The sequence below is a fragment of the Loxodonta africana genome, chromosome 2 (assembly GCF_030014295.1).
Source record: "Loxodonta africana isolate mLoxAfr1 chromosome 2, mLoxAfr1.hap2, whole genome shotgun sequence".
NCBI lineage: Eukaryota > Metazoa > Chordata > Mammalia > Proboscidea > Elephantidae > Loxodonta > Loxodonta africana.
The window spans coordinates 203,461,452-203,486,736 of record NC_087343.1 but is presented as its reverse complement, the minus strand read 5'-3'; the positions used below and the strand labels follow the sequence as shown (position 1 = coordinate 203,486,736).

The following is a 25,285-nucleotide window of genomic DNA, read 5'->3' as shown; positions in this document are numbered from 1 at the left end:
CACACTTAACTTTTTGCAATGGCATTCTGTTTTCTGGGGAGTCAAAATTGACTATTTTTTCCACTTGCAGTTTACTTTGAAAATTGAGGTATATATTAAATACAGTTAGTATGGCCTATTCATGAACTTCATTTAAACGGCACCACATAGCTGTATTTGCTCCACACTGTCTGTGGGGTTCATCCATGGTGTTGATGTAGTAGGCGCGTTTGGTTTGATTACACATAGTACGCCACAATTTACTTACCTGATTCATTGTTGATGAGCATTTGGGTTGTGTCCAATTTTGGGATTTTGAGAATACAGCTGCTAAGAACATTCTAGTACTTGCCTTTTGGTAGACATATGTACTCATTTCTTTTGGGCATGCACCCATTTGTCCTGAATTTTAAAGCCTAAATAAGGAAGATTTGTCCTACATATTGGCCATTGTCTTAAGAAAATAAATCCTGGTGTATTTGTGTATATACACTGTAGCACATTTTTTAGAAAATAGTGCACCCACGTAAATAATGCCTCACACACATAACACTAGGAAATGATGAAATTATGTAAAAAAAAAAAATTCTGGCACAGCCCGCCCATGCATATACTGTGGTGGCATTTTCAGAAATGAATTTTGGTCTCATTTACCCTTGTTCAATACTCTGAAAATGTTACTTTTGATCATATTTATGTAATAAAAGTATAAGCTCTGGTCCAGAAGTCATGGGTTGAGTATGGTAGTACCCAGTGATTGGAAAATAAACAATTGAAACTGTTCCCTCGGGTAGTTTAGTGACCGGACCTAAGAGTGGTGGAGTTGCTTGCAGCTAATCTACGAACAGGTATGAGGCGGAGAAGAAGGCCAGAGGGCTGCAGCCCTAGCATGCACTGGTACTCCATGGGCGGGTATCTGTTGCCCAACATGCCCAGGTCCTGAGGTACAGAGCCCTATGTGAAGTCACATGGCAGAACAGCATGGGTGCAGGTGTGTGCTGCCCCAGCTCCTCGAGGCCCTCAGGGCCATCAGTCAGACCCACCTCCTCTGAACAAGGGTTGCATGACCCCTCTGTGTCCTTGTTCTCACGCCCATCCCGCGGCATCCACGAGGGTGGGAAATTCAAAGGGCTTGAGCAGGGGCAGCTGGCCAGCTAGTCAGATAGCTGGGCTGCTTGTGGGCAGAAAAGTGATTTCTTTACTGCATTGGAGAAAGCAGTTTGCAGACCATGGAAAGAATCCTCCCAGGAGAGAAGCTGCCTTAGAAACTCAAGGGTAGGCTGGTGATGGTCTACTGCTGAGAAGGAAACCTCTGTGTCAACAGGCACCAAGATGAAGACTTAAACCCGTTGGATAGAAAATAAAACTGAAATTGAAGTCAGCAATAAAAAATATTGGTATAGCCGTGCTTACGAAAATAACATGGGGGTTGTGCGTTACGCAAAAACACAACTTGCACATTATTCTTGTAAAATATGGTACTAGCTGCCACCTGCGTTTTTGCCTCTCATTAAATCTGGAAGTCCCCTAACCATTTGGGAAAGAAAGTTAGTTGCCACCACACACCAAACCCCAAAATTAATTTTAGAAGGATTAAAGTTTTGAAATCTCTTTTATTTTAAAAGATAGCACAGATACAGAAAACAAATGTATGGCTTGATGCATTTGTATGAGGCGTCACCCCTCATAAAACAAATATATGGCTTAATGCATTTTTTATGAGGCTCCAACATCCAGGAAAGAAAATAGTTAGGAACCCAGCAACTCCTCCACAAACCCTATCTCAGCCACACTTACCTCCCCCACCACAGTAACCTCCAACCAAACTTTATTAATAATAATTTCTGGATTTTGTTATAGTTTTATCATCCAGGTGTGCATCCCTAGATAGCAAAGGCACAGTGAGGGTAATGAGTACCCAGGGCAGTCTCTAAGTTGTGCCCCTCACCCCCCAATTTCAAGATGTATAGAGTTGATAGCAGCGAGGCGTCAGCAGAAATGTCTTCCCCCATTTTGTTCAGCTGCCTCAGTCAGGCACCGTTTGTATTTGTGAGGCCTAGGAATGTCTTCCATGCCTCCTCTGGGGAACCCTTGGACTAGTGCCAGGGGGCAAGTGCCTGCCTTTGCCCCCCCTTCACATCTCTGCTAGATAGTATGATTTGAGATATATATATTTAAGTTTCTTTTAATTTACAGCTTCCCCCTCCATCTTTTTTCCCCTTTTCATTTTTCCTTTAAACAACTTGGTCATTTGATTTGTAGTTTCTCATATTCTGGCTGCTTCCATTTGCATATTCATGGTGCCAGTTAGTCTGCTTCTCTGTCTTTGGAGTTTCCTGCAAACTGACAGGTATTCAGAGGCTTGATCAGACTCAGTTTCAATCCCTTTGGCAAGAATACGGGTGGTGGTGGTGTGTTCCTTCTAGGAGGTATATCATGCCTAATTTGTCTTTTTGCAATATTAGCAGCTGTTGATGCTCAATGCTAAATCCATTAATTTATTGGAGGTTATAAAATATGATATTTTAAATTTATTGTTTATATTTATTAGTGGGAATACTTTTATAAAGGAACATTTTTCCTTACCTGCTATTTGATTGCACTGGATATAAATCACACAGAAAAGGCAGGGTAAATGCCTGGTTTTTCCCTTTTATTTACCAGTTTTCAAAGTAATAAATTTGTTCCATATGATTCTCCAAATGTAGCCAATAACTTTTTTTTTGGTATCATTATGAACTCATGGTTTTAAGCACACATGATGGGTTTTAATGCATTGTTATTATTATCTTTACTGAAATTCAAATAGAAGTAGAGAATATACATTTTCTTTAGTGTTTCAGCATCAAAATAAGAGAATGTATTTTCTTGTTTAGCTGTATAAGTTGTGATTAAATCTTTAGTCTTTGAAAATATCGATTACTTGCTCTGGAATCTGTCTCACGATTGTTCCTTTGTAGAAAAACAAGGTAATCAAGATTTTTGTTGTTAATTAAACCAGGGGACAAGACAATGAGCAATACCATCAGGACCCAAGATAATTGAGCAAAACCCGGATCAATCTTGTGACCCAAACCAGGATGGCGATAAGAGACCAGCTAGACATCAACAATAGGTAACTTCGTCATTATGTCCACCTCAAAGAACAATCAACATTCCTGGAAATCTCTAAACCCTGACCCTCTCCCTAATAAAACCCTCCAGTTAGCCCTTTTGGGGCAGATAGAATTTGCAGAACCCTTTGTCTCTCGAACACGGTATTCAACGAAGCCCTCTTGCTGCTTACCGCCTGTCTCAGTATTGGCTTTGCAGCAGGCAGGCAGCTAGAATCCGTGATTTGCGGTAACTAAATTGTCCCATCTCCAGTTAATGGGAGCCCTCTCAAGTTGGCTCCTGAGCCCTTAGGTATGATCCTAGTAGCCCTGCTAGCTTCCTGGCTATCTGGTATGACAAGCGATTCCAGGCTTAGCTTGTGTATTTCTTGGGTCAGACCTGTATATTTCTCCAGTATCCCTGGTTTGTTTTACAGGGAAATGATATTTCAAAATCATAGTGTGTTCTGGGCACTAGGAATGCTCGATGTTACTGACTTAATTATTTTTTCTGAGACTTTTTAGTGGACAGAACTAGGAAAAAAATTATCTGTGTATCTATATCTACATACAGATTAAATAGCTAATGAGTTCATACTGATAGTTCCAAATCAAATTCAGGACCACAAGTTTTAACCTAAACCTTTACTACATTACATCTTCATCTCCTGTCTTTCACACTGAGAATCCTGGTTCTCAAAGGCACAGGGAATAACAGAATTAGCACATGTCATTATTATTCATTTGGTTTTCCTGTGTTATGCATACAACAATTCCAGCAAAAACAATACTAATACTACCGTCTACAATACGATTATTGAAAGGTTAAAAAAATTTGTTTCCTTTTTTTTGCATTTGTTCTCTCCATTCTCTCCCCATTTTTAAAATGCTTGTGCTATATGTACATGGTCAGGCATATAGCCATTAAAAACCGTACACTCTTTCTTTGAACCTTCACTTAGTATTAATTCTAAAAGTAACTAAAGATCATCAGCATTCTTTAAGTTAATGTCTCTTGTTATTTTGTTTACTTGAAAGTTCATTTTCTTGCAGATACATCAGGAAAGGCTCATGGGGACAATAGTCCTTGAGTTTTTGCTAATAACATGATGATAACAATTTGTCTATTCCCTTTTGCCACAAACTTAAATCAGATTCACTGGACATAAAAATCATTGACCCACATTTTTTTTTCTTTGAGTGTCTTAAATATGTTACTCTGTTTTCTTTTGGCATGAAGCATTGTTGTTCAAAATCTGATAATCTGATTTATTTCTCTTACAAGTCACTTGCTGTTTTTGCTTAGATGCCCAAATGATTTATTTTCTTTTTCTTTCAAGTCCAACAGTTTTACTAGAGTGTGTTTAGAATCTAGAATATGCAAATTTAAGGAAGAAGCAAAAGACATAAGGTGTCATTAAACAGAAATGTACATAAAACAAGGTTATGTATTGATCTGTTGAGGAAATGTTGTGACCACCACCATCTTCCCAGAACCCTCTGGTCTAAAATTTTAAATGCAAAGAAGGAAAGAAAACAAAAAACTCTGACTGTACTAGTTGTAGATTAAATTAAAATGACATAGCATTTTAAGACTATCAGATTTGCAAAGTTTGTAAAAATAAAGCTTAAGGAGTTTAAAAAATAAATTGGCATAACTTTTCTGGAGGGCAATTGGTAACATATGTAAAAGCTCTTAAACAACACATTCCTTCCTACTCAGTAATTACACTTCTAGGGATTTATTGTCAGGAAATAATAATTTAAGTGCTGTAAAGGAGTATGCTCTCTTTAAAGTTTTGAAAAGCAAAGATGGCACCTTGAAGACTAAGGTGCGCCTGAACCAAGCCACGGTATTTTCAATCGCATCATTATGCATGTGAAAGCTTGGCAGTGAAGAAGGAAGACTGAAGAAGAATTGACGCCTTTGAATTGCGGTGTTAGCGAAGAATACTGAATATACCATGGACTGCCAAAAGAATGAACAATCTATCTTGGAAGAAGTACAACCAGAATGCTCCTTAGAAGCAAGGATGACAAGACTTCATCTTACATGCTTTGGGTATGTTGTCAGGAGGGATCAGTCCATGGAGAAGGACATCATGCTTGGTAAAGTACAGGGTCAGCGGAAAAGAGGAAGACCCTCAACGAGATGGATTGAAACAGTGGCTGCAACAATGGGCTCAAGCATAACAATGATTGTGAGCATGGGGAAGGACTGGGTAGTGTTTCGTTCTGTGGTACACAGGGTTGCTATGTGTAGGAACTGCCTCAATGGCACCTAACAAAAACAACAGTAGCAGGAAACAGTATCATTACCTTTGAATACTTTAGAGCAACAGATTAAACAAAGTCTGTGAATGTAAATTTAAGCAAGTTTAATCATAAATTGTATTGGGGGCAAGTAACTGGATCTTAAGGAGCCCTGGTGGAGAAGATAGTGTAACGGTTAAGAGCCTGGCTGCTAACCGAAAGTTCTAACCCATCCAGCAGCTCCACAGGAGATAGTCTTAGAAAACCCTTTGGGGGCAGTTCTACCCTGTCATACGGGGTCACTAGGAGTCAAATCTCCACAGCACCTAACAACAACAACAATTGGAGCTTATCAGATAATGTGTTGACTTATTAACATTGAACTGAGGACCAACAGCACTCTCATACCTGGCTGAAGCTTATTCTACAGGCGGATTTTCTCCTTGAGGGAGGTGGAAGTATTCTTGATCTTAGGCATAGTACATAGCACTTCAGCACTATACTTCAGGCGTATTTTAAACAGTGATATCAATAGCATAAAAAACACTAAAATGTGACACTAAGAAGATGTGGAGTGGACACTTGTTTATGGTACGAGAACTGGAATAAGAAGGCATAGAGTCATCTTAGTTGACCTCAATGTGCGAGTTGGGTGACTCAAATTATTCACCACTCTATACATATCCATGAGTGACCTCAAAAGTGCCATGGGTATTGATTTGGGGGTTGCAAACAAATAATAGTAAATAATTGTAAATTATAAGTAGGTAAATTAGCAAACATAGAATCTGTGATAATGAGGATATGAAGAAATCTATTTTATGGAATTTGTTTACAAGATTGTAGGGGCTGGCAAGTCCAAAATTAGTAGGGAAGGCTGGAAGCTCTGCAGCAGGTGACGTTGCAGTCTTGAAGCACTTTCTTCTTCTCTGGGAAACTTCAGTTTTGATCCTAGGGCCTTCCAACTGATTGATGAGGTTCACCCACATTATTGAGGATAATCTCCTTTACTTAATGTCAACTGACTGTGGGTGTTAGCCACATTTACAAAATACCTTCACAGCACTGGTCTAGCCAAAGGTGACACAGAAACTAATCATCACAGCATGTAAATGCAATTTCTAATTTACCCATTGGGGGATTTGTTAAATGAATAATTGCAAATAGAGATAATAAAGTATTCTTTGGTCATTACAAATGATGATACCGTATAAAGTTAAACTTATTGACATAAACAGAAGTTAATGATATATTAAGTGAAAACAAAAATAAAACAACAGTCATAATGTGATAGTATGACCATAACCACATTTTTGTTTTAAATATATGCATATGTGGTGTGTGTTTTTAATTAATCTTAATTTGTTTTTGTGATTTCCCTATTTGAGTTAATATCAGGATGTTCTGTTCTGTGACCTTGTGTTGTGCTGGTATCTGATATTACTGGTTTTCTGACCAAACAATTTCCTTTAGTATTTCTTGTAGCTTTGGTTTGGTTTTTGCAAATTCTCCAAGCTTGTGTTTATCTGTAAATATCTTAATTTCACCTTCATATTTCAGAGAGAGTTTTGCTGGGTCTATGATCCTTGGCTGGCAGTTTTTCTCCTTCAGTGCTCTGTATATGTCATCCCATTGTCTTCTTGCCTGCATGGTTTCTGCTGAGTAGTCTGAACTTATTCTTATTGATTCTCCCTTGAAAGAGACCTTTCTTTTATCCCTGGCTGCTTTTAAAATTTTCTGTTTATCTTTGGTTTTGGCAAGTTTGATGATAATATGTCTTGGTGTTTTTCTTTTTGGATCAATCTTAAATGGGGTTCGATGAGCATCTTGGATAGATATCCTTTCGTCTTTCATGATGTCAGGGAAGTTTTCTGTCAGCAGATCTTCAACTATCTTCTCTGTGTTTTCTGTCCTCTCTCCCTGTTCTGGGACTCCAATCACACGCAAATTATCCTTCTTGATAGAGTCCCACATGATTCTTAGGGTTTCTTCATTTTTTTTAATTCTTTTATGTGATTTTTTTTCAGCTATGTTGGTGTTAATTCCCTGGTCCTCCAGATTTCCCACTCTGCATTCTAATTCCTCGAGTCTGCTCCTCTGACTTCTATTGCATTGTCTAATTTTGTAATTTTATTGTTAATCTTTTGGATTTCTGCATGCTGTCTCTCTATGGATTCTTGCAACTTATTAATTTTTCCACTATGTTCTTGAATAATCTTTTTGAGTTCTTCAACTGTTTTATCAGTGTGTTCCTTGGCTTTTTCTGCAGTTTGCCTTATTTCATTTCTGAGGTCATCCCTGATGTCTTGAAGCATTCTGTAAATTAGTTTTTTATATTCTGTATCTGATAATTCCAGGATTGTATCTTCATTTGGGAAAGATTTTGATTCTTTAGTTTGGGGGGTTGTAGAAGCAGTCATGGTCTGCTTCTTTATGTGGTTTGATATCGACTGCTGTCTCCGAGCCATCACTAAGATATAGTAGTGATTTAGTCTACATTTGCTCACTGAGTCTTATCTTGTTTTGTTTTCTTTCAATATACGTAGATGGGCTACTAGATTGTGCTGTCTTGTTTGTTGTAGCCCTTGACTTACTTATGACCTATTACCAGCTGGTTTGGGCTGTTGCCAGATATATATGCCTGAGTCTATTCACTATTCTTGAGTAGAATCTGATTTTGGGCCATCAAGTGTGTGCTGCACCCTAACACCTATCCACCTCGAGAAGTAGTGGTGATAGTTGTGTGCACCAGATTCTATTAGCAGCTGGGGTTCACACTCCGGGGGGGGGGGCAGGATGCTGACAGGCTTCCCCCAAGTGTCAGTGAGGTAGGCGTGTCTCTATTCCTAAGGCAGTTTGGTGGGTGGGCTCTGCAGCTGTACCTTAGGCCCCCAATGCAAGTACCTCTACAGATTGGTAGGTGTCACCCTCCTTAGACCCTTAAGGCAGGAGGCTAGATGGTCTAGGGGGAGCTTCAACCCTCAGTTCCCTGTTGTGGGTCAGTGAGGGGTCTGTTGAATAAGCAGAGATATCAGACCTGGGAAACTTGTTTTTCCAGTAAATCCGCTTAAAAAAATGCAGTCAGATCCCTATCAGAACTGCCTTTGCATTATAACAGCCACCTTGTTCCCTGTAAGGATGAAAGCCTGAGATGTGGATCACATATGCTTGGCTGGAGCTGGTTCTGTGTTTTTAGTCCAATTAGGGAAGGATTTTTGGTCCCTGAGTTTTTTGTGGTTGCTTCTCTCAGGCCGGAAGAATGGGTTAGGAAAAAACCAAAAAAAAAAAAAAAAAAAGGGAAAAGCAAAGCTTCGGAGCTGGAGCCGTTCTCCCTTTGGCTCAGGAAATTCCAATGTTAATGAAGCCGCCTGGGAAGGGGAGGGGAGGGTTCAGAAAAACAGGAGAGAGTAAAAAAAAACAGCACCCCAGAATATAGCCAAAGTTGCTTATCATGCTTGGGATGACTATTTTATCTGAGATTCCCGAGGGGCGTGTCGCCTACGTGTGCTGGCTGTGTGGAGATTGTCCCCGAGGGTCTGGCCAGCTGAAGCTGTGGTTAGATCCTCTGCTGCCAGTCCAAAGCTCAGTGTCAAGGTTCCCCTGCTGGGATGCTGCACTCCCGGCTCCAAAATCAGTCGCTGCCTCCCGGGGACTTCTCGTCTGGCCAGCCGCGTCCCTGCGCTGCCCCCGTGGACCAGCTGGGCCCCCTCCCGGGGTTAGTTCAGGGGAGTAGGGCTGCGCCCCGTGTTTGCGCTGTGACCGGATGCTGTATTCAGCTCCCCTGTGCCCAGTCCAAAGCCTGGCGCCAAGGTTCCCCGGCTGGGACGCTGCATTCCCGGCTCCAAAACCAGTCACTGCCTCCCAAGGACTTCTCCTCCCACCAGCCGCATCGCCACGCCGCCTGCACAGACCAGTTGGGCCCCCTTCTGGGGTCAGTTCAGGGGGGTAGGGCTGTGCCCCGTGTTTGCGCCATCACAGATGTCGTGTTCAGCTCCCATGCGCCCAGTCCTAAGCCCGGCGCCAAGGTTACCTGACTGGGACGCTGGCTCCAGGCTCCGAAAACAATTGCTGCTTCCCCTTAGTTGTTCATTCTCCGTCTGTCACTCAGGTCAACTCTTTAAATCTGTGTTTGTTGTTCAGGGTTCGTAGATTGTCATGTATGTGATCGATTCACTTGTTTTTCTGAGTCTTTGTTGCAAGAGGGATCCGAGGTAGCACCTACCTAGTCAGCCATCTTGGCCCCCCTCTGTGGTGTGTGTTAATGTACAGGAAAACTCTGGTCAGATACTTGCTGAAATGTCAACACTGACTACCTGGGGGTTGGGGGTAGGCAGATGCCTGCTAGAGGGGCCAGTAAGGTGACTGTCTCCTTCACAGCTTTCTTCCTTACCTGAATTTTTTTTAATATATAATTTCTTTTTTTTTTTAATTGTACTTTAGATGAAGGTTTAGAGAACAAACTAGTTTCTCACCAAACAGTTAGTAGGCATATTTTTCTATGACATTGGTTAACAACCCCATGACATGTCAACACTCTCCCTTCTCAACCCTGGGTTCCCTGTTACCAGCTTTCCTGTTCCCTCCTGCTCCAGGGCTGGTGCACCCCTTTAGTCTTGTTTTGTTCCATAGGCCTGTTCAATCTTTGGCTGAAGGGTGAACCTCAGGAGTGACCTCATTACTGAATTTTTTTTTAATACAATGGACATTTATTATATTTATGACCTGAAAAAGCTATTCCATCAAAATTTACAAGACCATCTTCTGTAATTATGAGGCCTGACTTATCCATCCCCATTTCTGAATCACATCTATAGCCTACAGCCTCTGCTACACAATTTAAGACTTATAGTCCTTATTCATGTATTATTCACTAATGGCTTCCCTGCATTGAATGCGAGCTGCCCAAGACTAAAGATTGTTTTTCTGATTTTTTCCCCTTTTTGGAAACAGTGTAATGATCCATCACCATTTGTGAAAAAGTTGACACAATTTTATATATTGTAAACCCCATTGCCATCAAGTTGATTCCAACTTATTGCAACAGTATAGGAACAGTATAGGAAACCCTGTAGGGTTTCCAAGGCTGTAATCTTTATGGAAGCAGACTGCCACATCTTTCTTCCACAGAGAGGCTGATGGGTTTGAACGACCCACCTTTCGGTTAGCAGGTGAGTGCTTAACCACTGCACCACTAGAGCTCCCTATAAAAACCAAAAAACCCACTGCCGTTGAGTCGACTCTGACTCATAGTGACCTTATAGGACAGAGTAGAACTTCCCCATAGAGTTCCCAAGGAGCGCCTGGCCGATTTTGGTTAGCAGCCATACCACTTAACCACTACATGGGGTTTCCAGAGCTCCCTGTATCTCCCATAAGACCAGTTGCCATTGAGTTGATTCCGACTTAGAAATGTGTTTACGGGGATAGTCCACCCTTACTCCTGGATGAAACCTTGGAGAGGTCCCAGAACATTTGTGCTCACTTACAAGTACCTGTGATGGGCAGAATCATGGTTCCTGAAAGATGTCCATGCCTAATCCCTGGAATCTGTGAATATGTTACTTACGAAGCAAAGAAGAATTAAGGTTGCAGATGGAATCGAGGTTGCTAATCAGATGACCTTAAAATGGGAAGATGATCCTGGGTTATGTGGGAAGGCCCAATGTAATCACAGACACACACACACACACCCCAAACCCACTGCCGTCCAGTCGATTCTGACTCACAGTAACCCTGTAGAGTTTCCAAAGAGCACCTGGTGGATTCAAACTGCTGATCTCTTTGTTAGCAGCTGTATCTCTTAACCACTACGCCACGAGGGTTTCCAATGCAATCACAGGGTCCTTAAATGTGAGAGAAGAGGCAGAAGAGCAGGCCAGAGTCATGTGATGTGAGAAGAACTAGAGGGCCATTCCTGTCTTTGAAGGTGGACAAAGAAAGGCACAAGCCAAGAAATGTGAGTGGCCTCTAGAAGTTGGAAAAGGCGAAGAAACAAATCTGCCCTAGAACCTCGAGAATGAACACAGCCCTACCAACACGTTGTCCAGAGAGACCTGTGTCAAAATTCTGACCAATAGAGCTGTATGGTAGCAATTTTGTGTTGTTCTAAACCACTAAATATGTGCTTATTTGTTACAGTAGCAATAGAAATCTAATACAGTATCTGATATAAAACCCGTGATTATTTTAATTACCAATCCTAATCTCAGTTCAGAAACAAAAGTCCCTTTGCATTAGGATTGGGGATAATGATGACAACTCCCCTCCCCTTGCTTGGAAGTCCAGGGGAGTGGGACTCCCAGGGGGCAAAACAGATTGACAATCTCATTAATCCTACCACCTCCATGCCTATTGTGATCTTTTTATATTTAAACCTGACGATAAAAGAGAAGAGTCAGGGAATTGGTTTCCCAACCTTTGCTGCCAGAGATCTGCCTTACACTCAGTTTGGTATCTGACATTTCTATGATAGGTAACTGTCATGGATTGAATTGTGTCACCCAAAAATATGTGTCAACCAGGTTAGGCCATAATTCCCAGTATTGTGTGGCTGTCCTCCATTTTGTGATTATAATTTTATGTTAGAGAGGATTATAACACCCTTTCTAAGGTTGCATCCCTGATCCAATGTAAAAGGAGTTTTCCTGGACTGTGGCCTGCACCACCTTTCTTTCTTTTTTTTTTATAATAATTTTTATTATGCTTTAAGTGAAAGCTTACAAATCAAGTCGGTCTCTCACACAAAAAACCATATACACCTTGCTACACACTCCCAATTACTCTCCCCTTAATGAGACAGCCTGCTTTCTCCCTCCACTCTCTCTTTTCGTGTCCTTTTCGCCAGCTTCTAACCCCCTCCACCCTCTCATCTCCCCTCCAGGCAGGAGATGCCAACATAGTCTCAAGTGTCCACCTGATCCAAGAAGCTCACTCCTCACCAGCATACCTCTCCAACCCATTGTCCAGTCCAATCCATGTCTGAAGAGTTGGCTTTGGGAATGGTTCCTGTCCTGGGCCAACAGAAGGTCTGGGGGCCGTGAGCACTGGGGTCTTCCAGTCTCAGTCAGACCATTAATACTGGTCTTATGAGAATTTGGGGTCTGGATCCCACTGCTCTCCTGCTCCCTCAGGGGTTCTCTGTTGTGTTCCCTGTTAGGGCAGTCATTGGTTGTAGCCAGGCACCATCTAGTCCTTCTGGTCTCAGGACGATGTAGTCACTGGTTCATGTGGCCCTTTCTGTCTCTTGGGCTTGTATTCACCTTGTGTCCTTGGTGTTCTTCATTATCCTTTGATCCAGGTGGGTTGAGACCAATTGATGCATCTTAGATGGCTGCTTGCTAGCGTTTAAGACCCCAGATGCCACTCTCCAAAGTGGGATGCAGAATGTTTTCTTAATAGATTTTATCATGCCAATTGACTTAGATGTCCCCTGAAACCATGGTCCCCAGACCCCTGGCCCTGCTATGCTGGCCTTCGAAGCATTCAGTTTATTCAGGAAACATCTTTGCTTTTGGTTTAGTCAGATTGTGCTGACCTCCCCTGTAGTGTGTGCTGTCTTCCCCTTCACCTAAAGTAGTTCTTATCTACTATCTAATTAGTGAATACCCCTCTCCCACCCTCCTTTCCTCCCCTCTCTCGCAACCACAGAAGAATGTTTTCTTCTCAGTTTTAACTATTTCTCAAGTTCTTATAATAGTGGTCTTATACAAAATTTGTCCTTTTGCAACTGACTAATTTCACTCAGCATAATGCCTTCCAGGTTCCTCCATGTTATGAAATGTTTCACAGATTCCTCACTGTTCTTTGTTGATGCATAGTATTCCATTGTGTGAATATACCATAATTTATTTATCCATTCATCCATTGATGGGCACCTTGGTTGCTTCCATGTTTTTCTGTTGTAAACAGTGCTGCAATAAACATGGGTGTGCATATATCTGTTCGTGCGAAGGCTCGTATTTCTCTAGGATATATTCCAAGGAGTGGGACTGCTGGATCGTATGGTAGTTCTATTTCTAACTGTTTAAGGAAGCACCAAATCGATTTCCAAAGTGGTTGTACCATTTTACATTCCCACCAGCAGTGTAGAAGTGTTCCAATCTCTCCACAGCCTCTCCAACATTTATTATTTTGTGTTTTTTGGATTAATGCCAGCCTTGTTGGAGTGAGATGAAATCTCATTGTAGCTTTGATCTGCATTTCTCTAATGGCCAACGATCGTGGACATTTCCTCACATATCTGTTAGCTACCTGAATGTCTTCTTTAGTGAAGTGTCTATTCATATCTTTTGCCCATTTTTTAATTGGGTTATTTGTCTTTTTGCAGTTGAGTTTTTGCAGTATTATGTAGATTTTAGAGATCAGGCCCAGAAACCTTTTCCCAGTCTGTAGGTAATCTTTTTACTCTTTTGGTGAAGTCTTTGGATGAGCATAAGTGTTTGATTTTTAGGAGCTCCCAGTTACCTAGTTTTTCTTCTACGTTTTTTATAATGTTTTCTATACTGTTTATGCCATGTATTAGGGCTCCTAACATTGTCCCTACTTTTTCTTCTATGATCTTTATCGTTTTAGATTTTATATTTAGGTCTTAGATCCATTTTGAGTTCGTTTTTGTGCATGGAGTGAGGTATGGGTCTTGTTTCATTTTTTTGCAGATGGATATCCAGTTATGCCAGCACCATTTGTTCAAAAGACTGTCTTTTCCCCATTTACCTGTTTTGGGGCCTTCGCCAAATATCAGCTGCTCATATGTGGATGGATTTATGTCTGGATTCTCAATTCTGTTCCATTGGTCCATGTATCTGTTGTTGTACCAGTACCAGGCTGTTTTGACCACTGTGGAAGTATAATAGGTTCTAAAATCAGGTAAAGTAAGGCCTCCTACTTTGTTCTTTTTCAGTAATGTCTTATTTATCTGGGGCCTCTTTCCCTTCCATATGAAACTGGTGATTTGTTTCTCCATCTCATTAAAGAATGTTGTTGGAATTTGTATTGCAATTGCATTAAATGTATAGATCGCTTTTGGTAGAATAGACATTTTTATAATGTTAAGTCTTCCTATCCATGAGCAAGGTATGTTCTTCCACTTATGTCTCGTTTGGTTTCTTGCAGAAGCATACGGTAGTTTTCTTTGTATAAGTCTTTTACATCTCTGGTAAGATTTATTCCTAAGTATTTTATCTTCTTAGGGGCTACTGTAAATGGCATTGATTTGGTGATTTCCTCTTCGATGTTCTTTTTGTTGCTGTAGAGGAATCCAACAGATTTTTGTATGTTTATCTTGTATCCCGATACTCTGCTGAACTATTCGTTGCGGTAGTTTTCTGGAGGATTCCTCAGGGTTGTCTGTGTGTAAGATCATGTCGTCTGCAAATAGAGATACTTTTACTTCTTCCTTGCCAATCTGGATGCCCTTTATTTCTTTATCTAGTCTAATTGCTCTGGCTAGGACCTCCAGCACAATGTTGAATAAGAGTGGTGATCAAGGGCATCCTTGCCTGGTTTCCGATCTCATTAGGAATGTTTTCAGGCTCTCTCCATTTAGGGTGATGTTGGTCATTGGCTTTGTATAAATGCCCTTCAGTATGTTGAGAAATTTTCCTTCTATTCCTATTTTGCTGAGCGTTTTTATCATGAACTGGTGTTGTACTTTGTCAAATGCCTTTTCTTCATCAATTGATAAAATCATGTGATTCTTGTCTTTTGTTTTATTTATGTGGTGGATTACATTAATTGTTTTTCTAATGTTGAACCATCCCTGCATAAATACCTGGTATGAATCCCACTTGGTCATGGTGAATTATTTTTTTGATATGTTGGAGAATTCTATTGGCTAGAATTTTGTTGAGGATTTTTGTATCTACATTCATGACGGATATAGGTCCATAATTTTCTTTTCTTGTGGTATTCTACCTGGTTTTTGTATCAGGGATATGGTGGCTTCATAGAATGAGTTTGGTAGTATTCCATCCTTTTCTATGCTCTGAAATACCTTTAGTAGTAGTGGTGTTAACTCTTCTCTGAGAGTTTGGTAGAACTCTGCAGTGAAGCCATCCAGGCCAGGGCTTATTTTTGTTGGGAGTTTTTTGATTACCTTTTCAATCTCTTCTTTTGTTATGGGTCTATTTAGTTGTTCTACCTCTGTTTGTGTTAGTTTACGTAGGTAGTGTGTTTCTAGGAATTCATCCATTTCTTCTAGGTTTTCAAATTTGTTTGAGTATAGTTTTTCATAGTAATCTGATATGATTCTTTTAATTTCAGTTGGGTCTGTTGTAATATCGCCCATCTCATTTCTGATTTGGGTTATTTGCTTCCTCTCATGTTTTTCTTTTGTCAGTTTGGCCAACGGTTCATCAATTTTGTTGAGTTTGTCAAAAAAACAACTTTTGGTCTTGTTAATTCTTTCAATAGTTTTTCTGTTTTCTATTTCATTTAGTTCTGCTCCAATTTTTATGATTTTTCTTCTGGTGCCTGTGGGTTTCTTTTGTTGCTCTCTATTTGTTCAAGTTGTAGGGATAGTTCTTTGATTTTGGCCCTTTCTTCTTTTTGAATGTGTGCATTTATTGATATAAATTGGCCGCTGAGCACCACTTTTGCTGTGTTCCAAAGATTCTGATAGGAAGTGTTTTCATTCTTACTGGATTCTCTGAATTTCTTTATTCCATCCTTAATGTCTTCTATAATCCAGTCTTTTTTGAGCAGGGTATTGTTCAGTATCCAAGTGTTTGATTTATTTTCCCTGCTTTTTCTGTTATTGATTTCCACTTTTATGGCCTTATGTTGAGAGAAGATGCTTTGTAATATTTCAATGTTTTGGATTCTGCTAAGGCTTGGTTTATGACCTAATATGTGGTCTACTAGACAATGTTCCGTGTGCACTAGAAAAGAAAGTATAGTTGGTTGCTGTTGGGTGGAGTGTTCTGTTTATGTCTACGAGGTCAAGTTAGTTGATTGTGGCATTTAGATCTTCTGTGTCTTTATTGAGCTTCTTTCTGGATGTCCTGTCCTTCACCGAAAGTGGTGTGTTGAAGTCTCCTACTCTTATTGTGGAGCTGTCTATCTCACTTTTCAATGCTGATAGAGTTTGTTTTATGTATCTTGCAGCCCTGTCATTGGGTGCATAAATATTTAATATGGTTATATCTTCTTGGTGTATTGTCCCTTTAATCATTATATACTGTCCTTCCTTATCCTTTCTGATGGATTTAACTTTAAAGTCTATTTTGTCAGAAATTAATATTGCCACTCCTGCTCTTTTTTGATCGTTGTTTGCTTGATATTTTTTTTTTCCATCCTTTGAGTTTTAGTTGTTTGTGTCTCTAAGTCTAAGGTGTGTCTCTTGTAGGCAGCGTATAGACGGATCTTGTTTTTTAATCCATTTTGCCACTCTCTGTCTCTTAATTGGTGCATTTAATCCATTTACATTCAGGGTAATTATGGATAGGTATGAATTTAGTGCTATCATTTTGATGTCTTTTTTTGTGTGTTGTTGACAGTTTCCTTTTCCTACTTGATTTTATGTGCTGAGTAGATTTTCTTTATGTATTGCCCTTTCCTCATATTTGTTGTTGTTGATTTTGGTTCTGCTGAGTCTGTATTTTTCCTTGTATTTTATTTTGATAAGTAGGATAGTTTGTCTCCTTTGTGGTTACCTTATTATTTACCCTAAATTTTTCTAAATTTATAACTACTTTTTATTTCTTTGTATTGCCATATCTTCCTCTCCATATGGAAGGTGTATGATTACATTTCTTAGTCCCTCTTTATTATTTTAATGTTGTCTTCTTTTATATAATAACATCGCCGTTACCCTGTGTTGGGCTTTTTTTTAATGTTGCTTTTTTTTTTTTTGGATTTCCCTGTCTGGGTTGACTTCTGGTTGCTCTGCCCAGTGTTCTAGTCTTAGGTTGGTACCTGATATTATTGATTTTCTAACCAGAGAACTCCCTTTAGTATTTCTTGTAGTTTAGGTTTGGTTTTTATGAATTCCCTCAACTTGTGTTTATCTGGAAATGTCTTAATTTCAGCTTCATATTTAAGAGACAGTTTTGATGGATTAATGATTCTTGGCAGGCAATTTTTTTCCTTCAATTTTTTAAATATGTCATCCCATTGCCTTCTTGCCTGCATGGTTTCTGCCGAGTAGTCCGAGCTTACTCTTATTGGCTCTCCCTTGTAGGAGACTTTTCTTTTATCCCTCGCTGCTCTTATAATTGTCTCCTTATCTTTGGTTTTGGCAAGCTTCATTATAATATGTCCTGGTGACTTTCTTTTAAGATCTACCTTATGTGGAGTTTGATGAGCATCTTGGATAGATATCTTCTCACCTTTCGCAATATCAGGGAAGTTTTCTGCCAACAAATCCTCAACAATTTTCTCTGTATTTTCTGCTAACCCTCCCTGTTCCGGTACTCCAGTCACTCATAGGTTATTTCTCTTGATAGAGTCCCACATGATTCTTAAGTTTTCTTCATTTTTTAAAATTCTTTTATCTGATTTTTCTTCAAATATATTAGTCCCAAGTGATTTATCTTTGAGTTCAGAAATTCTAGCTTCTACTTGCTCAAATCTGCTCCTCTGACTTTCTATTGAGTTATCTAATTCTGTAATTTTATTGTTAATCTTCTAAATTTCTGATGGCTGTCTCTCTTTGGATTTTTCCAGCTTATTAAACTTTTCATTATGTTCCTGAATAAATCTTTCTGATTTCTTCAGATGCTTTATCTGTGTGTTCCTTGGCTTGTTCTGTGTACTGCCTCATTTCCTTCCTGATGTCTTGAAGGGTACTGTATATTAAACTTTTGTATTCTGCATCTGGTAATTCCAGGAATGCACTTTCATCTGAAAGATCCCGGATTCTTTGTTTTGAGAGCCTGTTGAGGTGATCATGGCCTGTTTCTTTATGTGACTTGATATTGACTGTTGTCTCCGAGCCATCTATAAGTTATTGTATTAGTTTATGCTTACTTACCGTGTTGTAGATGCTTGCTTTGTTTTGTTTTGGTATACTCCTATGGGTTGCTTGAGTGAGCTAGCTTGATGATTTTCACCTTTGGATCTCTGGTGTCCTGTCCCCAGCTGGCTAGAGCTATTATCAGGTATATCAGTCTAGGAGTCCATTCAGTTTTCTTGTATGAATTCAGCTCAAGTTTCCAGGTAGCTGATATCAAGTGTGTGGTATAGGCTCTGTCCTACAGTCTTAGAGGGGCAGGGGTGATTGGCATATATATTCGTATCTGATTGCAGCAGGGGGTCACACTCTGAACAAGGCAGGGGGCTGAGAACTGACCCCCAAGTGTCTCTGAGGAAAACGCATCTCTGTTCCCTAGAGCATGCTGGTGGATGGGATCTGCAGAGGGACCATGGGCACCCAAAGATTTTGTTGTAAGGACTCAGAGGTACCAGTTATCCCTGGGCCCCTGTCGCAGGTGTCTGGGCAACCCAAGTGGAGCCACCAATCCTTAGGTCCCTGTTGTGGGTAGGTGAGGACCTTGTTTAATAGGCAAAGCAATGTCAAACGTCAAACACCCACCTCTCCACTGCACAGCTGAAGTGGTTGGAGTTTGCCAAGAAGGGCCTATTCTCCCAAAATAGGCCCACACAGGTCCATGCAGAAGGGAAAGGTGCTCAAGGGCCATGGACGGTTTATGCTTGGACAGGAGCTGCTTCTGTCCTGAGCTCCCCCAGTTAATGGAGCTAGCAAATTATCTTTTCCCCCCAGTTGGAAATTTTTTCCTTCCCCAAGGCCGGGAGGACAGCTCCAGGTGCTCACCAGGGTCTATCTCAGGCCTAGGGATTCAGGCATTGAAGCTGGGTTGGGGGTGGGGCAGGCGCGGTAAAATATCTGCAAGTACTTAGCTTTTGCCGAGAGCGCCCTTCTGCTCAGGTTCTGGAGGTGTGAGTGGGCTGTGTGGCTGGCTGCTTCTCCCTGGGGAAACTGCGGCTGAATGCTAGGACCAGCCTGCCAACGCTGCTGCCGCTGCCGCAGCCACTCCAGGAATGGTGCCTGAGGGCTCCCCGCGATTCGGTTCTGGCAACTCCTCTCCACTTCTGAACGGTCTCTTCCTTCCCCTGCCCCTCAGTTCATTGTCTAAGCTTGCCTTTGATGCTCAGGGCTCCCAGCTTGTCACAAATATACTCCTTTCACTTGTTTTTTTGGGTCTTTGTTGTAAAGAAGGCTCTACGGAAGCGTCTGTCTATTCCACCATCTTGGCTCTGCTCCCTGCACCACCATTTATCACAAGGGATAAATGGGAAGGGAAGCAAGCCAAGAGTGGGGACCTCATACCACCAAGAAAGCAGCATGGACAGATACATGAGAAAATGCTCCCGATCATTAGCCATTAGAGAAACGCAAATTAAAACTACTATGAGATTCCATCTCACACCAACTAGACTGGCATTAATGCAAAAAACACAAAATAATAAATGCTGGAGAGGCTGCGGAGAGATTGGAACTCTCATACACTGCTGGTGGGAATGTGAAATGGTGCAACCACTTTGGAAATCCATCTGGTGTTATCTTAAACAGTTAGAAATAGAACTACCATACAACCCAGAAATCCCACTCCTCGGAATATACCCTAGAGAAATAAGAGCCTTCACACTAACAGATATATGCACACTCATGTTTATTGCAGCTCTGTTTACAATAGCAAAAAGCTGGAAGCAACCAAGGTGTCCATCAATGGATGAATGGGTAAATAAATTGTGGTATATTCACACAATGGAATACTACACATCGATAAAGAACAGTGACGAATCTCTGAAACACTTCATAACATGGAGGAATCTGGAAGGCATTATGCTGAGCGAAATGAGTCAGAGGCAAAAGGACAAATATTGTATAAGACCACTATTATAAGATCTTGAGAAATAGAAAAAATTGAGAAGAACACATACTTTTGTGGTTACGAGGAGGGGAGGGAGGGAGAGGGTTTTTTATTGATCAATCAGTAGATAAGAACTGCTTTGGGTGAGGGGAAAGACAACACTCAATACAAGGAAGGTCAGCCCAATTGGACTGGACTAAAAGCAAAGAGGTTTCTGGGATAAAATGAATGCTTCAAAGGTCAGCGGAGCAGGGGCGGGGGTCTGGGGAACATGGTTTGAGGGGACTTCTAAGTCAATTGGCAAAATAATTCTATTATGAAAACATTCTGCATCCCACTTTGAAATGTGGCGTCTGGGGTCCTAAATTGTAACAAGCGGCCATCTAAGATACATCAATTGGTTTCAACCCACCTGGAGCAAAAGAAAATGAAGAACACCAAGGTCACACAACAACTAAGAACCCAAGAGACAGAAAGGGCCACATGAACCAGAGACCTACATCATCCTGAGACCAGAAGAACTAGTTGGTGCCCGGCCACAATTGATGACTGCCCTGACAGGGAGCACGATAGAGAACCCCTGAGGGAGCAGGAGATCAGTGAGATCAGTGGGATACAGACCCCAAATTCTCATAAAAAGACCATACCTAATGGTCTGACTGTGACTAGAGGAATGCCGGTGGCAATGCTCCCCAGACCTTCTGTTGGCACAGGACAGGAACCATCACCAAAGACAACTCATCAGACATGAAAGGGACTGGTCAGTGGCGGGGGGAGAGAGATACTGATGAAGAGAGAGCTAATTAAATCAGGTGGACACTGGAGAGTGTGTTGGCAACTCTTGACTGGAGGGGGGATGGGAAGATAGAGAGAGAGGGAAGACGGCAAAATTGTCAAGAAAGGAGAGACTGAAAGGGCTGACACAAGAGGGGGAGAGCAAGTGGGAGTAGGGAGTGAGATGTATGTAAACTTATATGTGACAGACTGATTGGATTTGTAAATGTTCACTTGAAGCTTAATAAAAGTTAATTAAAAAAAAAAAAAAAAGAAAGCAGCATGGGGAGCAGAACGCATCCTTTGGACCCAGGGTTCCTGCATGGAGAAGCTCCTAGTCCAGGGGAAGATTAATGACAAGACTCTTCCATCAAAGCTGACAAAGAAGGCCTTTCCCTGGAGCTGACACCCTAAATTTGGACTGCTAGCCTACTGGACTGTGAGAGAATAAACTTCTGTTTGTTAAAGCTATCCACTTGTGGTATTTCTTTTATAGCAGCACTGGATGACTAAGACAGTGACTCAATTCAAAACAAAGCAAAAAGAGTACCATTTTAATATCCTGTTACACATAAAAAAGAGCCCTGGTGGCATAGTAGTGGTTAAGGGCTTGGCTGCTAACCAAAAGGTCTGTAGTTCAAATCCACCACCTGCTCCTTAGAAACCCTCCGGGGCAGTTCTAGTCTGTCCTATAGGATCGTTATGAGTTGGAACTGTCTCAGTGGTAATGGGTTTAGGTTTTAGTACACATAAAGATGTTGTTACTTGTTGGGCTGACTCGTGGTAACCCCATGCACAACGGAACAAAATGCTGCCCTTTAATACACCATCTACATGGTTGGTTTCAGACTGAGTAGGATTAAAGCATTGTAATCCACAGAGTTTTCACTGGCAGATTTTCAAAAGTAGATTGTCAGGCCTTTCTTCCTACTCTGCCTTAGACTGGAAGCTCCAGTGAAACCTATTCAGCATCATAGCAACATGCAAGCCTCCACTGACAGGTGGCTCCACATGAGGTGCATTGGCCAGGAACTGTGAATCAAACTCAGGTCTCCCTCATGGAAAGGAAGAATTCTACCACTGAGTTACTGCCCCTACACAAATAAGTTAAGAAAAACAGAAAACAAAAACAAATTGCCATCCAGTTGATTCTGATTCATGGCAACCCCATGTGTATCAGAGTAGAATTGTGTTCCATAGGGTTTTCAATAGATGTAATCTTTCAGAAATAGATTGCTAGGCCTTTCTTCCAAAGCACCCATTAACCATTTGTACCACCCAGGGACTCTGCATGTACCAATAGAAGTCACTAAATAAACACACGCAGTGCTTGAGACTTGCTTATATATCAAATTTGCTATTAGAACGCAATTTCTTCCTTATATGAAGTTATTGTTTGATGAACACTTTTCAGAAGTTCATGTCAAGTCTTCCATCAAGGTTTTGCTCTTAGTTTTAGTTTAAAATCAATCTCCTTCAAGCATGCTTTCCTATCCTGATTGGGTGCTTCAAAGTACAAGGGGTACACTCAAGTAATCGCTCTTAAAATATTTCGTGCAAAAAAAAAAAAAATGTCTCCAAAGGCCTTGCTGAGATTACCTCCAGTTTACACCAACTTGCTCAGACTCCAAAATGAAAAAATGATGAAAACAGAGCTGGCTGCTGCTGCCAAGTGCCAGATTCCTTCAGGAATGCTCACGTTTTGTTATAATGAAGACAGAGTATAGAGTTATCCATAATATGCACTTATGAATTAACATTACCAATATCACCTGCTTGAACTTTGAGTATACACCCATTAATAGAAACACTGTTATCCATTCCAGTCCTAATGTGATTGCTTCTGTGAGTTCTCACCTACAGGATTAATTACGCTCTTGTTTTTTTGTGCTGGGAAATAAATGTGATTGCTGATTTAACACTAAGGCATTCACCACTTTCAGGGCTCCTTTAGCGATCACCTGAAACATTTGTTGTCTGAATTCAAATTATACAGGCTTGTGTATTGAACATATAGCACATCTGAGAAGGGAAAATAATGCCTGCTTAGACACTGCGGGTAGGAGATGGGGGTGGAAGGATCCGGCTTCCAGTTGGAAAAGTGTAATTACGGAGTTAAAAAATGCCCACCTCCCTGAAAGCCTATCTGGCCTCTTGCCACTTGCTTCCTGTGCTTGGGGAGAAAGCACTTTACAAACGAATGGACACTCTGACTGGAGGTGGGGAGTGTTGGCAGGGGCCTTACAGTGTGCCGTAATAAGTCCTCATTAACCAGTGCTCTGGAGGGTTCAATAGGAAACTTAAAGGCCAAAAAAAAAGTTCACTTTTCTGTAGTAATGAAAGCAGTCAACAGAGGATTTATAATGGAAGGACTGCACTTTTTCAAAGAGCAAACTAATCAGAAAATCTCAAGAGTGTAAAACTCTGTGGTGTAAAACTCTGTGGCTTTCTGGAGGCATGGCAGCAGGTTAACTCAAGATAGAGCATTCACACACACACACACACACACACACATAAACACAAATACAGAAACACACATACACATGCACGTGTTTGCTTTTTATTTTGAAAAAAAAACTTTAGACTTTCAGAAAAGTGACAGTACAGAGAGTTCTTGTATACCCTTCACCAGCTTTTCCTAATGTTAACATTTTATATAGTCTTAGTACAAATATCAAAACCAGGAAATTAACATGGATACAGTACAATTAACTAAATGACAGACCTTATTCCTATTCCACCCATTTTTTCTCCAGATCTAATTCAAAATTCCACATTGCATTTGATTGTCATACCTTTTTAGTCAACTGTGATATAAAAAAAAAAAAAAAAAATTTTTTTTTTTTTGTGAAATACCCTCAGTCTTTTACGACCTTGACCCTTTTTACGAGTACTGCTCAGTTATCTTGTTGAATGTCCCCCATTTGAGGTTTGCTGGCTGTTTTCTCATGTTTGAGGTTTGCTGGCTGTTTTCTCATGTTTGAGGTTTGCTGGCTGTTTTCTCATGATTAAATTGAGGTTATGCGTTTTTTGGCAAGAACCCCATAGCAGTGATGTGCCCAGCTCAATGAATCCTATCAGGGCTTATATATAGAAGTCCAAATGTCTTGTTACTGATGATATCAACCTTGATTATCAAAGACATATTTTCAGTTAGAAGATGATGGGGCAAAATACACCACAACAAGCTGAATGTTCTAGGATGGGTGAAGCGCTTCCTTTGCATCAAGAAGACGTGTCTATTATCTACTAACATGTTATTGGGTAGATTTGTACCCCAAGGGAACATCCCCTTGCTAGGGCATGGGCTGTGTGGAACCTCCTATCCCTTGTTCAGGGACATGCACTGGTGAGACTGAGGCTAAAGAATATGGCTGGCTTTAAGGTAGGCACTGACTCTGGCTTCCTTAATCCTATGCTCTAATCTAGTATTTCTCAAACACTTTTGACTGTGACCCAGGATTATAAAAACATTAACAGGAATGATAAAAGTAGCATAATATATACCCCTTACTTAGCCAGGAAAGGGTAGTAGTGGTGGTTCAGCAGCAGAATTCTAGTTTTTTTTTTTTTTAACAATGCGCCTCATACACAGATACCACCCATCTGTTGGTGGTGGTTTTTGTGTTGCTATGATGCTGAATAGGTTTCAGTGAAGCTTTCAGACTAAGATAGACTAGGAAGAAAGGTCTGGCTGTCCACATCTGAAAATGAGCCAATGATTTGGGTCACAATGGCCTGATATGCTACTGATCGTGGGAATGGCACAGGACTGGGCAGCGTTTAATTCCATTGTGCGTGAGGTCACCATGAGTCAGGAGCGAACCTGATGGCAGCTAACAACAATAACTTGACCAGACACTGTACTAAATGTTTTACATTTGATGTTTTCTTTTTTTCATTTAATTCTTACAACAACTTTATAAGGCAGGTGCTATTATTATGTTTACATTTTTTAGATGAAAACATTAAGACCAAATGAGAGTGAGAAACTTGCCCAGGGTCACATAGCTAGTAAGGGCCAGGACTGGGATTCAATTCCAAGCCACCTGGCTCCGAGTCTGGTGCTTCATCACATAATACACTGCCCTTACTAGCTGTAGGGCTACTGCAGTAGTCCATTTAATGAAAGGATTCAGTCCCTCCACCCCACCTTTACACTCACAGACACAAATAGTCACATAACAGAAACAAAGTTTGTCCAAACAGAATTTATCTCCAGGGTGTGATGCTTAGGGTTCTTCTGGGTGGTGTAAACAGTTACGCTCTCAGCTACTAACCTGAAGGTTGGCAGTTCAAGTCTACCCAGAAGTACCTTGGAAAAAAAGCCTGATGATCTACTTCTGAAAATCAATC

The 25,285-nt window shown here is 40.8% G+C and overlaps 1 long non-coding RNA gene across 4 annotated transcripts in view; it reads left to right on the top strand.

The window, feature by feature from the left end:
- The window catches only part of LOC111751517 (uncharacterized), a 50,777-nt gene that overhangs the window by 15,069 nt on the left and 10,423 nt on the right, over positions 1 to 25,285 (top strand). For all 4 annotated transcript variants that reach the window (XR_010321039.1, XR_002786632.2, XR_010321041.1 and 1 more), the window contains one exon: positions 2,981 to 3,094. This is a non-coding gene — a long non-coding RNA (uncharacterized LOC111751517). The remainder of the gene's footprint in view (positions 1 to 2,980; positions 3,095 to 25,285) is intronic.